Source organism: Chiloscyllium plagiosum, chromosome 36, assembly GCF_004010195.1.
Source record: "Chiloscyllium plagiosum isolate BGI_BamShark_2017 chromosome 36, ASM401019v2, whole genome shotgun sequence".
Classification (NCBI taxonomy): Eukaryota; Metazoa; Chordata; class Chondrichthyes; order Orectolobiformes; family Hemiscylliidae; genus Chiloscyllium; species Chiloscyllium plagiosum.
Genome location: NC_057745.1, coordinates 11,493,291 through 11,509,231, shown reverse-complemented (window position 1 = coordinate 11,509,231; position 15,941 = coordinate 11,493,291). Strand labels below are relative to the sequence as shown.

The 15,941-nt window shown below is 41.6% G+C and overlaps 1 protein-coding gene across 1 annotated transcript in view; it reads right to left on the bottom strand.

The window, feature by feature from the left end:
- Window positions 1-15,941, bottom strand: part of LOC122540954 (NT-3 growth factor receptor-like) — a 741,002-nt gene that overhangs the window by 162,672 nt on the left and 562,389 nt on the right. The window lies entirely within an intron of this gene.

The following is a 15,941-nucleotide window of genomic DNA, read 5'->3' as shown; positions in this document are numbered from 1 at the left end:
AGGATAGGAGGTGGTGGGTCTGGATGGGATGCTCTTTGGCAGTTTGATGTGTACTCGATGGGCCGAATGGTCTGTTTGTCGTGATTCTATGATTCTGGTGCTTTCAACAAACTATTCAAAAATTGTTGCAAGTTGTCGACTGTCCATATGAGGTAATTATAGCTGCATACCCTTCCAAAATCAACAAAGCCTTGATTGGTCCCATCTCCAATGCACTCTCAGGCAGCGCACTGCAGATACTGGAAAAGCACAGCAGGTCAGGCCGCATCCGAGGAGCAGGAGAATCGACATTTCAGGCATAAACCCTTCTCCTGATGAAGGGATTATGCCTGAAATGTCGATTCTCCTGCTCCTTGGATGCTGCCTGATCTGCTGTGCTTTTCCAGCACCACACTCTCGACTCTGATCTCCAGTCCTCACTTTCTCCGCTTTGTGAGGAAGGTTTCCTTCAGGCCCCTATTGCTGCTTCGGCCAATGATTGCAAACCACTGGCCTCTCATTCCTGATCCGGCACAGTTGGGAGTGGCTTTTCCCAATCAATGCTGTCCAGATGACCTTTCATGATTTTGAAAATGTTTATCAAAACTCCTCTTAACCTTCTCTTTGCCGGGGAAAACAGTCTCAACACTTCCATTCTCTCGCTGGACGGGACATTCCTCACCTCCAGACTGTTCCTGCAGATCTTTCCTAATCTTTCTGAAAGTGAGGCAGCCAGAAGTGGATGCAATAGTTCAGTTAAGGTGAATAAATGGGCTGGATTTTCCTAAGAATGGCACAAGGCAGAAATCTCTGGATTTCTGACACGAGATTCTGATCAGGATTTCTTTAGAAATGTGGAGCTGTACTTCCACACTGATGGTTCTCTCGTAATGCAGAGTGGTTGGGTAAGGCATACCATGTCCCAAGTTCAGAGCAGTCTGTTGCCATATTTTGGAATTGAAAAGACCCGGAACCACAGGCAGCTGCTTTCATGGATGCTGTCAAATGGTAATTAATAGGAAATGTCTCATCGTTCCTTCACTGCCGCTGGGTCAGAATTCTAGAATCCCCTCCTTAATTGCATTGTGGGTCAACCCACAGCAGGTGGATTGCAGCAGTTCAACAACGCAGCTCACCACCACCTTCTCAAGGGGCAACTAGGGATGGGGAATAAATGCTGGCCCAGTCAGCAATGCCCACATCCCACAAATAAATTTGAAAAGCACAAAGTAAGTGTGAGGTTAGGTTGGCAAAAGGGGGGAGAGAGGGATGGTAGGTTATCATATTAATAGAGTGCCAGTTGGGTAAGGTGCCAAGTGGGTAGGGTGTAGGGGGCCTGGGGTGTCTGATGCCATTGGGTCAGGGGAATTGGGGGTGTAGGGTGCCAGGTAGATAAGGTGCCAGTGCTCAAGGTGGTAAGGGGCCAGGATAGTGGTGCAAATTGAGAGTAGGTTGGGGTGGGTGGGAGAAACTGGGTTGAGAACAGGGAAAGTGGGGGTGGGAAGGGGCGGGTCATGTCTAGAGTCAGGGGAAGGCTGTTTGGCTCCTGAGATTGAAGTGGTTTTTCCACTCTGTGCTCACCTTGTCAAAATCAATCACCTCTATGCTTGAATTCTATCCACCACTTGTTTGACTGGAAGATGAAGAATGTGAATGGAAACTACTACACTTTCACCTACTTGATGGAAGTTGATGATTTTACCTGTGGTACAGGGGACACTCTCTGAGATTAGGCATACAAGCCCAGCAGATAGAATGTGAGGAGAGACCAAAAATCACTGCACATTTTATACTGGACTAATACTTTAGACGAGTGATTGTTTTTAATCAATAATCAAATGAATGATCAAATCAAAGGTTCACCTTTAGTGAAATTGGTAAAAGCTAACCACTACAGCCTTTCTGTAATTGATTCCATAATGAGCCTGATACAAGCTAAAAATCTTTATCTACGCAGCAATCATTTGTATATGAATATGAATAAAAATTCAGATCAAAAGTTTAGATAAATCTGACTTGGGGAATAGTCAAAATAAAAACTTAAAATCTGAATAATTTACTTATTCTGTTCCCCATCATTATTACTGACTGCCAAAGCAAATTTAATGAGAGAGGTGTTAAGATGCAATTATCTGAACCGCACATAGCAGCCTGTTTCAATATAATTGAATCAGCCACAGGGAATGGAAATTACGACATAATTAACTCAGCAACGTAATCTGGTAAAATGTTACTTTAAGATTGGGTTATATTTAATGGCCTTTCCTTCCCTTTGAAAGTGCTATGGGTGGCTGTGCTCCATCCCCTGGCCTCTGACTGCCTTGTAGCTTCGCCCTAAAGTCGCCATTCCTCATGTGTGATGACAGGCAGTGATGGTCAGTGGGATGTTGGAACACAAGGGGGTGATACAGGCCAGCTTGATCACATCCTCACCAACCTTCCGTTCACCGTCTATCAGGAGTCACCAGGCAGCAATGAGAAGTCAGGAGAATTTATACACCCCTCCCTCGGCCCAAGGATGCTGAGGCCAAATGTGTGGCCTCTCCTGCTATCCTGAATGAAATGGGCTAACTCAGTGGAGAGAAAACCCTTCTGCTCTATGCAGCAGATTATAGAGCTCCTCTCTCTTTTAGAGAGAGACTAACTGGTCATGTATAGCTTGAGGGTAATCAGTCCACAAGCATGGGGAAAGGTGAGGAGGCAGCATCTCCAAGAGTGACCACAGCCAGTAAAGGGATTGAACCTGGGCTGTAGGCTTTACTCTGCACCGCACTCTTTCTATCTCCGTCAATTGATCTAATTGACCTTCCCCCTGCTGCACATAACTTAACAATATACTGGGTGACATCTATACCTGAAAATTGAGCAGAGTGGTGTTTGCACTTTATGGGACAATCCGGCATTCCAGGGACTTAGTAACCTTTGCAACTTAGGATAATGCCCAACATCAGATAAGAGTGTTCAGGGAATAAGCATTGAGATGAAGCATGCCCTGGTCACATTATTGTTAAGCAAACAAACAGATTTATAACTCCGCAAGTGCACTCTATCTATGGTCTGATTTCTCAGGGAAGAGCTTTTTTAACTAAAAGATGACAAAATGCTATTCCACATGAGGACTGGCAACCACTCCACACCTATCCACACTAATATATTACCACCATTAAACTTCACACATACAGCAATTTTACCTCAATAAGCAAGTGCCTTGAGTTATGTATCATAAATCATTCATAACACAGGTAGGCAGACATGAATGGTATGTCTAATACATGGTTCCTGTAACTTATTTATTAACCTGTGAATCTTGACAAGGAGTTATGTATTATAAATCATCTGCATCCTCAGGCATTAAAAATTTATATGATTTATAATGTATAAGTTCAGTCACTTATTTATCAATGATGAAACCGAATTTTTAGATTTGTACTAATTTAAGTTTGTGACGGAGACAGGTTCGGCAATAGGTGCTTAACTGTGGGACTTTGCGATGGAACCGAATCATGCCAGTAGCTGGTGTTTACGTGCATGTGCTTCAGCAGCCCGGTCGACTTCTCTGCTTTCTGGCCTAGGGCACTGAGGCCCAGTGAAAATTAATAAAGCCAACGGAGACCGGAAATTATATCACAGGCTTGAAAGAGAATTATAATTACACCATTTTCCCTGATGCTGTCCAATGATATGCTGATATTTCACTCACGCTGTTCGAGGATATTAGATTGTGATGGAGGGGATCATGAAAGATTGACGGTGATTGACACAATATCGCACTGTTTGCGGCAGAGAATTGTAGAACTCACTGAGTGTGGTGCTGGAAAAGCACAGCCAGTCAGGCAGCATCCAAGTAGCAGGAGAACTGAGGTTTCGAGCATAAGCTCTTCATCAGGAATAAGCTCATTTCTGACCTTGTTCCTAATTAAGGGCTTATGCCCAAAACATTGATTCTCCTGCTCATCGGACGCTGCCTGACCTGCTGTGCTTTTCCAGCCACACATTCTTGACTCTGATCTCCAGCATCTGCTGTCCTCACTTTCTCCTACCTTAAGTTTTTGGCTGAGCTAATTTTCATCTTTCCATCCTGGAGAAGGTCTACTGTGAGAGGCCCACACGACATTTCTTTACGTCAATCAAGTGATCTATGTATCTCTAGATGGTGAGTTATTTAACTGTGGGAGTCTGGTCCTGTCCTCACAGTCATTAGCTCCTCTGATAGGAATCACCAATTGGTAAACAAACCCAGCTGATGTTTTTACTTTTTTTTTTAAGTTGCATAAGGAGTTGCACTGTGTTGAAATGGATTGGCACTGATGGCTACATGTAAAGCAAGTAACATTGAATTAAATAGTCCACTACAACAATCTACAACGTCTATTTAGGAGGACTCTCCAAAAGCAAATAGGACTCAGGACTGAAACTACAGTGAGATCTCTCAATAAAAGTAAGATTTTTTTTCTCTCAGGAACTGATGTGAGTGAGGGTAGTTACACAATTTGCAGTCAATTCCAGTCAGTTTGGATATTTTCTCATTTTTTCAAAGATGCTGAGATATACCTCTGGAGCAGGTGGGACTTCAACCCAGGTCTTCTGGTTCTGAGGTAGGGATACTACTGTTTTGTCACAGGAGCCTTAGACATTTTTACAATAATTGCATTACTATTTGGCATATATTTCTACTCAACTGTGCAGAGATGTCAGTATACACCTCAGGACCCCAGACCTCCTGGCTTAGAAGTAAGGACAATACCACTACACCACAACAGCCCTAAATCCAGCCATTTATACTGGCCTGTCCTCCTGGTGGTAACTGGCATCTGAAATACCAAATCATCTTCATTCTGGCCAGCGATCTTAGTGACGCTATTTTGATCTTGACCACCCACTCCAGAGCTAATGGAGTTAGCTGTGACATCATACCTCAGATTAGGTAAATCAGCCATTAAGGCAACAGAGGCCTGGACCTCATCTGTGAGGTTTAGCTACCCACTGGATTAAATTTAAATGGGTGTCACCTTTGGGACCTTAGCTTGCAAGTTGAAATGTCCGATTGCATCGAACTGTGACATTGCCAAGATTGTTACATGCCATGGACTTGGATGGTATCAAGGAGAAACATTTCGAGAAGTGAGGTCATCAAAGGTTTAATATTGGCTAATTTTGGCAACGTCTTCATACAGAGTCGAGAGTGTGGTGCTGGAAAAGCACAGCAGGTCAGGCAGCATCCCAGGAGCAGGAGAATCGACGTTTCAGGCATAAGACCTTCATCAGGAATGATGCTCGAAATGTCAATTCTGGTGCTCCTTGGATGCTGCCTGACCTGCTGTGCTTTTCCAGCACCACACTCTCGACTCTGATCTTCAGCATTGCAGTCCTCGTTTTCTCCTAACATCTTCATATATTCTGGGTCAAAATGTAGAACCTTGCAGGACATCAGCACAGAGTACAGAATTTCACATGGTATTGGATTGTGAGCTCATGAGGTATGGGGATATAATGAGCACATTAATGGGATACTGGGGCCTGATCTTCGAGTAAAGACAGGAATGTGATTCCTGATACCACAGGGTTGTTGTTGGCACCATCGTTTAGCCAGACCATAGAGGCTTCTCCCTCATTATAGAGAGAAATGAAGCGACTGGTAGTGATTTAAGCTGAGGGCCACCGGCCTTCACACGAGGGAAGAGATTGAGAAGGAGAGTCCTTCAACACTATTGACATCACATTGCTCTATAAACCAATGATCCAGCCGACTGAGGCTAAACCTATTCCCATATCATAGAGCCTGATGTAGGATCTCATGAAATATTGGGATCTGATGTAGAATCGAAGCTGAAAATGTGTTGCTGGAAAAGCGCAGCAGGTCAGGTAGCATCCAAGGAGCAGGAGAATCGACGTTTCGGGCATGAGCCCTTCTTCAGGAAGATTCTAATTCTGATTACATTTGTAAGGTAGAAAGTTGCAATTTACTTCTGTCCAAATATGTTTGATTTTTGATTTCTTCTCTGCAAAAGTAATTGTAGTGTCATTTGGTAAATTAATGCTGAGATACTGCTGAGAGTCAACAAGTGTGGTGCTGGAATTCCTGAAGAAGGGCTCATGCCCGAAATGTGAATTCTCCTGCTCCTTGGATGCTGCCTGACCTGCTGCGCTTTTCCAGCAACACATTTTCAGCTCTGATCTCCAGCATCTGCTGTCCTCACCTTCTCCTATCTGATGTAGAATCACTTGGGATGTCAGGATTTTGGGTCTCACCAGATATTGCTGCAAAATATTGGGTCTCAACAATATCTGAGAGAAAGTGAGGGCTGCAGATGCTTGAGATCAGAGTCGAAAAGGGTGGCGCTGGAAAAGCACAGCAGGTCGGGCAGCATCCAAGGATCAGAACAGTTGACGTTTCAGGCATAAGCCCTTCATCAGGAATTCCAGCGCCACACTTGTCGACTCTCAGCAGTATCTCAGCATTAATTTACCAAATGGAACTACAATTACTTTTGCAGAGAAGAAATCAAAAATCAAACATATTTGGACAGAAATGAATTGCAACTTTCTACCTTACAAATGTAATCAGAATTAAAGGTTTTGTGCAAACCAAACTCACAATTTAGTTATCTATTTAGGTTACACTGTAATATTAAAGCCAACATGAATCAGAGGACATTTTTCTATTTCTGTACGTCTTCATTTAAAACAATGACCGAGCGAATTCTTTAACCTAGTTTTTGATAACAGCTTTTGTCACCCAGAATCAAAGCTCCCAGTCAATGTAAAAGTTCAGAATTCCCCGGGTTGAGGTTTGATGAATCTTTCTGCAATTAGCTTTGACAGGAACTGGGATTATTCTGATAGATAATAATTGGGTCATCTCAGCAAAAGTAAATGAGCTACCTTATCTCTCACATTCCTATCATGGAGATTTAATGTTGCTCTTTAATCAGTGTTTATAGTGAACTGATCCCTACATCAAACATTGGCTCCCTTGGCATTTGTTTTGTACTACAAAGGTAGTAACCTATGCATCTTTGGGATGCAGTATCAGCATTTTAAATCACTGAATCCCTACAGGCATGGAAATGGGCCATTTAGCCCATTGAGTCCACACTGCCCCTCCAAAGCGCATCATATTCAGACTCACACCCTTCCCATGGCTAATCCACCTAGCCAACACATCCCTGGATGTTAAGGGCAATTTGGCATTCTACCCAAGCTGCACATCTTCGGACTGTGGGAGGAAACCAGAGCACCCAAAGGAAACCCACGGGGACACAGGGTGATATCCAAACTCCACGCAGATGGTCACCCGAGGGTGAAATCGAACCTGGGTCCCCGGTGCTGTGAGGCAGTAGTGCTAACCACTGATCCACCATGTTGCCTCAAGATGGCACAGAGAGAGGAATCAGGGGGGCAGTAGAGAAAAGAAAAATAGATGAGTAATATTTTTCTAACTCAGCATGAGCACTTCCACAGGAAATCCACTTACATCAAAATACAAAGTGTATGTTTGCCATGCTTCAGAAACTATGCAAGCAAAACAATAAAAATGACAAAGTTCAGCAATCACAGTGAAAGAAGCCACAGATTCTGCTTAGAGCATGCTTAGTTGTAGCAATTAAATCTCACAGACTTAAAAGGAAATGCCTGTTGGTTATATAGGTCAGGAAATCCCTGAGAGATGTTCCCACATTGTTGGCAGAAGCGATGCTGAAACCCCTGCAGTTCTGAGGACATTCCTGCCCCTGCACTTCCACCTCACTGATCACGTGGATCTTGATATTGTCTCTGTCTATTAAAGATAAAGCGTTTGCTTCACATACAGTAAAATAGAAAGGGTGCCATATTACTTCTTCCTGCTTACAATGGGGCTGCCAGCACAATACAAAATTTGCATGAACTAAAATCACTTTGTGTTTTTGTTTGCAATTCTTTTGATACACAAATGAAAGGGCGTGACCTCATTGGAGGTCGGGTTCACTTCTAAACACAGAGCTGTGCTGAACTCTGAATTAAAATGGGGATGAAGACAGTACTCATTTCCAGGTTGAACAGTCACGGACTGAGAGACTTGAGTGTCACTCACATAAAAGGTTATCAGAGCATGGTCAGAGAGAGTGAAGCTGGGACCTCATCGATCTTCCAGGTTATCTTCCAGTCTGTCAGCATGCTGCACACAAAGCTCATAATTATTCACTCGCATCCATAATTCTCTGCAAACTCTCTACCTATACTTGTATGAGCACAGTTCATTCTACATAAATGGCACTTGAGATCAAAAGCTAACATTGCAGCAATATCTTATTCAAAATTACAATCAAGGAATATCAACAATTCAAACAGGACTGGGCCACTCATTTTTCACTACTGTTCTTCCACTGAATGACTGAACTTCGATCTAAATTGATAATCCTCTGGGACTACTAAACCAGAGGTCTGGGACACAGGTTCAAATCTCACCCCAGCTGTTGGTGGCATTTCAATTCTATTAATACATTTGAAATTGAAAGCGCGTCTCACTGATTCTGATTGCTGTAAAATCCCAGGGAATGTCATTCAGGGAAGGGAATGTGTTGTCCTTACCTGGCCTATGTGTTACTCCAGATCCACAACAATGTGGTTGACTCTTAACTGCCCCCAAAATGATCTAGAGGGCCACGCAACTTGAGGGCAATTAGGGGTGGACAACAAATGTGTGCCAGTGACACTCATGTCCCATAAAATAATTTTAAATAGTCTACACTACTCCACTATCACTGAGGTCTACTAAATGTCTATTAATCTATATCTTCAGTATTCCCCATATACAATCAAGGCCTAATACTTCCACTCATTCCCTGACTGTAAGCTCTAACATTGCATGCCCATATACTTCCTCTTGTTATTGTATAGTTATTCCTGTCTATTACAATACTCCTGATGTTCTTCTAAGCGCTGCAGTAGCTATGCTGCCATTGTTACCCAGTTTATTTCGGCCACAACAGTACTGTGGTTGGTTGGTCTATCCATTGCAGTGCCTATACTGTTATTTTTATTCTTATTGCAGTTCGCAATTTTTGAGAAGATTTGTAGCTCAGGTTGATGATAAGTATGTAAGTTAGCTCACTGAGCTGGAAGATTTGTTTTCAGACGTTTCATCACCATACTAGGTACCATCATCAGTGAGAGTCTCTCATGAAGCACTGGTGGTATGTCCCGCCTGTCTAGTTATAGGGCTTGGTTTCTTAAAGTGGGTGATGTCATTTCCAGTTCTTTTTCTCAGAGACTCTCACTGATGATGTTACCTAGTATGGTGATGAAATGTCTGAAAACAAACCTTCAAGCTCAGCGAGCTAACTTATAGACTTATTGCAGTTCTTTCTAAGTAGCAAAATGGTGACCATATCCTTTCTGCTGACAGCGGTCTCCCAACTTACAATCTCATCTCGAATATTAAGAAGGACTCTGGGGTTATTGTCAGCTTTGTACTGGCTCCAAGCCAACAATAACACTTTAATAAATTGATCCATAATAATCTAATTTTTTTTGCTGAGTGATCAGTAATCACAGCTTAAAATCAACACCTAGAAAATTAAAGTACACTTGGGATATATTTCTCTTGACAGAAAATTACTAACCCCAACTTATCAAATGAGAGATGGTTTAATAATGGTTTCCCCTAATAATCCTTCCAGTCTAAGGTTAGATTCAGAAGTTCCACGTATACAGGTGCAGTACCCACACCTGGAAATCTAGCAGTCTGGAAACCAGAACTGAGCAAAAATCAGACATTTGTCTCTCTCTGGCCTCTGCTTAACATTTACAGCATGTTTTGACATAATGTGCAATGTCATGAGGTAAAAGCAGAAAATTGGTGGTGGGTAATGATGATTATTTGAAGCGCACATGCAGTTATGATGGATTGATTGGCCTCTTTTTGCACTGTAATGCTTCTGTGATTCCATGATACGATTTACCCTGTTTGCTTGTGTTTATTTTTGCACTGAGTAGCTGACTGTGCTTTTCATGAGGAGAAAGTGAGGACTGCAGATACTTTCCTGAAGAAGGGCTTATGCCCGAAACGTCGATTCTCCTGCTCCTTGGATGCTGCCTGACCTGCTGCGCTTTTCCAGCAACACATTTTTCAGCTGTGCTTTTCATGATCCAAAGTATTTTTGGAATGGTGCATAGACCTTTCACTGAAAATGAATGATTTAAGTAGAGGCCAAAAATCTGTTGTAGGTTTGCAGGTATTGGGTAAAGGATAACTCAAAATCCACAGAAGTCTATCGCCCAGCATGATGCTGAGGTTGCAGATTTGAAAGCGTCTATTGTTTTCTTTACATACCAAACCATCATTGAATCTTGATGCCTGGAGAATACATGCTCAATACTGTAAATCCTGTTAACAGCAAGCCACTGTTCCTACTAATTAATCAGTCAAGGATGAAGGACAAAGCAAGGTCTGAATGTGCTTCATGCAGCTTTGATAATTTTCAGGTGTTTAGCCTCTTTGCACCTGTGACACAAGTGTTCAGTCTTGGTGTGCAGAGAGCACGGAGACTTCATAATGTCTGAAAGATGACATCTTTACATTGTTAATTAACAATCCAAGTGACTTGTGAAACTTGATTGCATTCAATGGCTGATGCACCCATTCAAATAATTTTCTGCATAATTCTAACTACTGAGGAACGTGTTCCAGACATTAGGTAGCTCATATATTAACATCCCCCCAGGAATTCAGCACAATCTTCTCTCTAGTTGCCTATAAAGCAAGACATTATAGTCACCTTTCAAACATGACCCAATCACTCTCATACTCTGGGACCTTGTTACATTGATCAGCTGACACAGAGAACTACTGACACCGACTGGTTCACCACCAGGGGTTTAGGAGACTTTCCACCAAGTCTCTCAAGATACAGTATGTTGATCACCTTATTAATTTGGAGGATCTCACATTATCAGCAATGCAATGTTGCTGGAGTCAGGGGTTGGATCTTGTTACAAACCTCAATGCTCAAGTTCCTCAAAGCAATCAAGAATACAAAAAGCATCTTTTAGTTTCTCCTGATCAAGCCATTATCGGGGAATTCCATTGATTGTATTATTTTCAGACAGATTGATCCAGTGACCAGATCAATCCTCTCATTGCTTTGTAGTAACTTTTCCATTTTACGACTAGTCGGGGTGAAATTTCCTGCCAACTAACGCCAGACATCTACATGTCTCATCTATCTAAAGATTCTGTGCAGTCTTTGTAATGTATTTTCAATATATTGTGGAGAGAAATGGACTAATTGAGGACTGTCAACATTAATTTGTAGAACAAGGGTCACATTTAACTAATTAATTTGTTTGCATTGTGGAAATTACAGGACATATAAACAAAGAGTATCCAACAGATGGTTTTCGGAAAGTAATTGAAAGCGTTCCAAAGAAGAGATGTGCTCTGGAACTTCAAGGACATAATAACAAAGAGAATGCGCTGCATGGATAGCAAAGCAATGAGGTCAGGTAAATGGATGCGCATTGGCTGGTGGCTCATACTGTGCTCCAGGATCAGTTCTGGCATTGCTTTTGCTTTCCGTTCCAAGTAATACTTTTGATGTAGGCACCAATGGAAGAATATGCATGCTTGCTGATATCAAATTGTGAAGGATAATGCAGAAGGTTGCAAGAAAGCATAGATAGGTATTCAACAGTGTGTGGTGTTTGGACATGGTAAAGGGAGAAAACCATTCCGAGATGGAATATCTGAGTGGAAATAGTAGATAAAGAAGAATTGATTAATATGTTCAAACAGGAAGTGGAAAAAGCCTGAGCAAAAAAAATGTCAGGAAAGCACAGAGGAATGTGATCAGATGAAAGGTCAGACACAGGAAAGTCATGGTGGACTGAATGGTTTCTGTCTATGTTGTAAACATCCCTAATTTAGGGCAGCAGTGAAGTAATAAATTCTGGAATGACAGAAGGGGTATGTGCGATAAATAGTGAGAGTTAAAGCAAAGTGACAGAGATGTAGAATGAAAAAAACACAGATCTTAAGAAGTGCAATTAAAAATTGGAATAAATTTAGATTTTGGACATTACACAGGACAAAATTGAAGAAAAAACGTGAGCAAGGTACTGTTGAAACCCATTTTGGAAAATTGCAGTAGCTCATTATCATGGATAAAATGGAGTAACAGATAGATTGACCACAGTGACGGCTAAAAAGAGGAAATGCAGCTATTGAGGGAAAGTTTCAAGAATTGGAACTTTTTTTATTCAAATGCAAAACATGCAGCAAAAATCAAAACGAGACGTCCAATATTCTGAATAGATTTGTGATAGTAGAGAAATGCTGTTTTCACTGTTTGGGAAATGTGGCCCAAACTGAGGACAATCACTTTAAGAATTATATCACATTGTGGATTAGTAGTACATGGAATATTTTAAGAGAAAGGCAATAAAAATATTTAAAAGGGGATTGGTTAAGAATTTTAAAATGAATAATGTGAAGCTTACATGGAATGGGTTAGGAATTTGGATAAAGGTAGACAGTCCCAGGTGAAGAGATAGTACTAACATGAGCATAATGGGTGAATAGCTTATTTCAGCAAGTTACCGCAGGGCAAAATTCATAACTGGGAGAAAGGCAATTACGATGTGATTAGGCAAGATTTAGGATGCATGGGGAAGGAAACTGCAGGGGATGGACACAGTTGAAAATTGGAGCTTATTCAAGGAACAGCTACTGCGGGTCCTTGATAAGTATGTACCGGTCAGGCAAGGAGGACATTGTTGAGTGCGGGAGCCATAAGGAAGTTGAATCTCTTGTCAAGAGGAAGGAGAAGGCTTATGTTACGATGAGATGCAATGCCTCATTTAGGGTGCTTGAGAGTTACAAGTTAGCCAGGAAAGACCAAAAGAGAGACTAAGAAGAGCCAGGAGGGGACATAGGAAGTTGTTGGCGGATAGGATCAAGGAAAACCCAAAGGTATAGTGGGAATAAAAGAATAACTAGAGTACGATTAGGGCCAGTCAAACATAGCAGTGGGAAGTTGTGTTTGGAGTCATTGGAGATAGGGGAAGCACTAAATGAATACTTTTCATCAGTATTCACACTAGGAAAAGGCAATGAGGTCGTGGAGAATACTGAGATACAGGCTACTAGACTAGATGGGATTGAGGTGTATAAGGAGGAGGTATTAACAATTCTGGAAAGTGTAAAAATAGATAAGTCCCCTGGGCCTGATGGGATTTATCCTCAGATTCTCTGGGAAGTCAGAGAGCAGATTGCCGAGCCTATGGCTTTCATCTTCATATCGTCATTGTAAACAGGAATAGTGCCAGAAGACTGGAGGATAACAAATGTTGTTCCCTTGTTCGAGAAGGGGAGGACAGACAACCCTGGAAATTATAGAGCTGTGAGCTTTACTTTGGTTGTGGATAAAGTATAGGAAAAAGGTTATAAGAACAGGATTTATAATAATCTAGAAAGGAAAACGTTGATTAGGGATAGTCAACGCAGTTTTGTGAAGGGTAGGTCATGCCTTATTGAGTTCTTTGAGAAGGTGACCAAACAGATAGATGAGGATAAAGCAGTGGATGTGGTGTATATGGATTTCAATAAGGCATTTGATAAGGATCCCCCCAGTAGGCTATTGTACATAATACGGAAACATGGGTATGAGGGTGATTTAGTGGTTTGGATCAGAAATTGGCCAGGTGAAAGAAGACAGAAGATGATGGTTGATGGGAAATAATCATCCTGGAGTTCAGTGACTTGTGGGTTACCACAAAGATCTGTTTGGATCCATTGTTTGTTGTCATTTTTATAAATGACCTGGATGAGGGCATAGAAGGATGGATTAGTAAATTTGCAGATGACACTAAGGTCAGTAGACTTGTGGATAGTGACGAAGGATGTTATAGGCTACAGAGAGACATTGATAAGCTGCAGAGCTGGGTTGAGATGTGGCAAATGGAGTTTAATGTGGAAAAGTGTGAGGTGATTCACTTTGGAAGGAATAACAGGAATGCAGAGTACTGGGCTAATGGTAAGATTCTTGTTAACGTAGATGAGCAGAGAGATCTTGGTGTCCAGGTGTATAGATCCTTGAAAGTTGCCAACCAGGTTGACAGGGTTGTTAAGAAGGCATACAGTGTGTTAGCTTTTATTGGTAGAGGGATTGAGTTTCGGGACCATGAGGTCATGCTGCAGCTGTACAAAAATCTCGTGTGGCCACATTCAGAGTATTGTGTACAGTTCTGGTCACCGCATTATAGGAAGAATGTGGAAGCTTTAGAAAGGGTTGAGAGGAGATTTACTACGACATTGCCTGGTATGGAGGGAAGGTCTTACGAGGAAAGGCTGAGGGACTTGAGGGTGTTTTCGTTAGAGAGAAGAAGGTTGAGAGGTGACTTAATTGAGACATATAAAATAATTAGAGGGTTAAATAGATTGGACAGTGAGATCCTTTTTCCTTGGATAGGCGATGACTAGCATGAGGGGATGTAGCTTTAAATTGAGGGGTAATAGATATCAGACAGATGTCAGAGGTAATTTCTTTACTCAGAGAGTAGTAGGGGCATGCCTGCAACAGCAGTAGACTTGCCAACTGTAAGGGCATTTAAATGGTCATTGGATGGGCATATGGACGAGAAGTGTAGGTTAGATGGGCTTCAAATTGGTTCCTCAGGTCGGCACAACATCGAGGGCCGAAGGGCCTGTACTGCACTGTAATGTACTATGTTCTATGTTCTAAGTTTTATTACTACATCAGCTAAGGATAGTGAGTTATCCACAACTGCAGCATTCAAAATTGTGATGATGGTTTCCCACGTGGATCTGTTTTCAGGCCTCAGTTATTCATATTATTCATTCATTTCTTGAATAATGGCATAGAAAGTTATATCTCCAAATTTATGGGTGATACCAAGTTAAGCAGCATTATAGACAGTGTAGATGGTAGCATGAAATTGCAAAGGGATATTGACAGACTAAGACAATAGGCAAGACTGTGGCAGATGGAGTTCAATATAAGCAAGTGTGAGGTTATTCATTTTGGACTGAAAAAGGATAGATAAGGGTACTTTCTAGATGGCATAAAGTTAAATAAGGTAGCTTCCAAATAGTCTTGGGGTTCAGGTACATAGATCTTTAAAATGTTATAAATAGGTGCAGAAAATAATCAAAAAAGCTAATGAAATTCTGGCGTTTATATCAAGAGGACTGGAGTACAAGGGATGCAGAAGTAATGCTGCAGTTACACAAAACCCTGGTTAGACCTCACTTGGAGTACTGTGGGCAGACCTGGGCACCACACTTTAGGAAGGACACATTGACTTTTGAAGGAGTACAATGTAGGTTTACAAAAATAATACCTGGACTTCAGGGTTTAAGCCATGAGGAGAGATTACACAAATTAGACCCGTTTTCTCTAGAATTTAGAAGGTTAAAGGTGATCTGATCAAAGTCTTCAAGATATTAACAGGAAAAATCATGATGGATAAAGATAAATTATTTCCACTGGCTGGGGATTTAGGATGAGAGAGCACAGTTTGAGAATTATTGCCAGACCATTCACACTTAAGGAAGATATTAGGAAGAACTTCCATACACAAAGGGTGATAGAACTCTCTTCCACAAACATTAGTGGATGCTGGATCAGTTGTTAATTTTGAACCTGAAATAGATTGTTTTTGTTAAGCCAAGGTTTTAAAGGCTGTCAGCCAAAGGTAGGTATTAGGGAGTTTGGCTACAGATTGGTCGTGATCTCATTGAATGGTGGAACAGGTCAAAGGGCTAAATAGCCTACTCCCCTTCCTATGCTCCTAGTTGCTTACTGTTAGCGTTTAGAAGGAGAGGCCATTGAATCAATTCCATATTTACACTCGCACATGATGACAGATATGATCATGAAAGTCAGGGTTTATTGAATGATTCCTCCATGTTTTCTGAAGTTCACAAGTGTGCACAACAATCATTCCTCATCATTGAAAGTGCA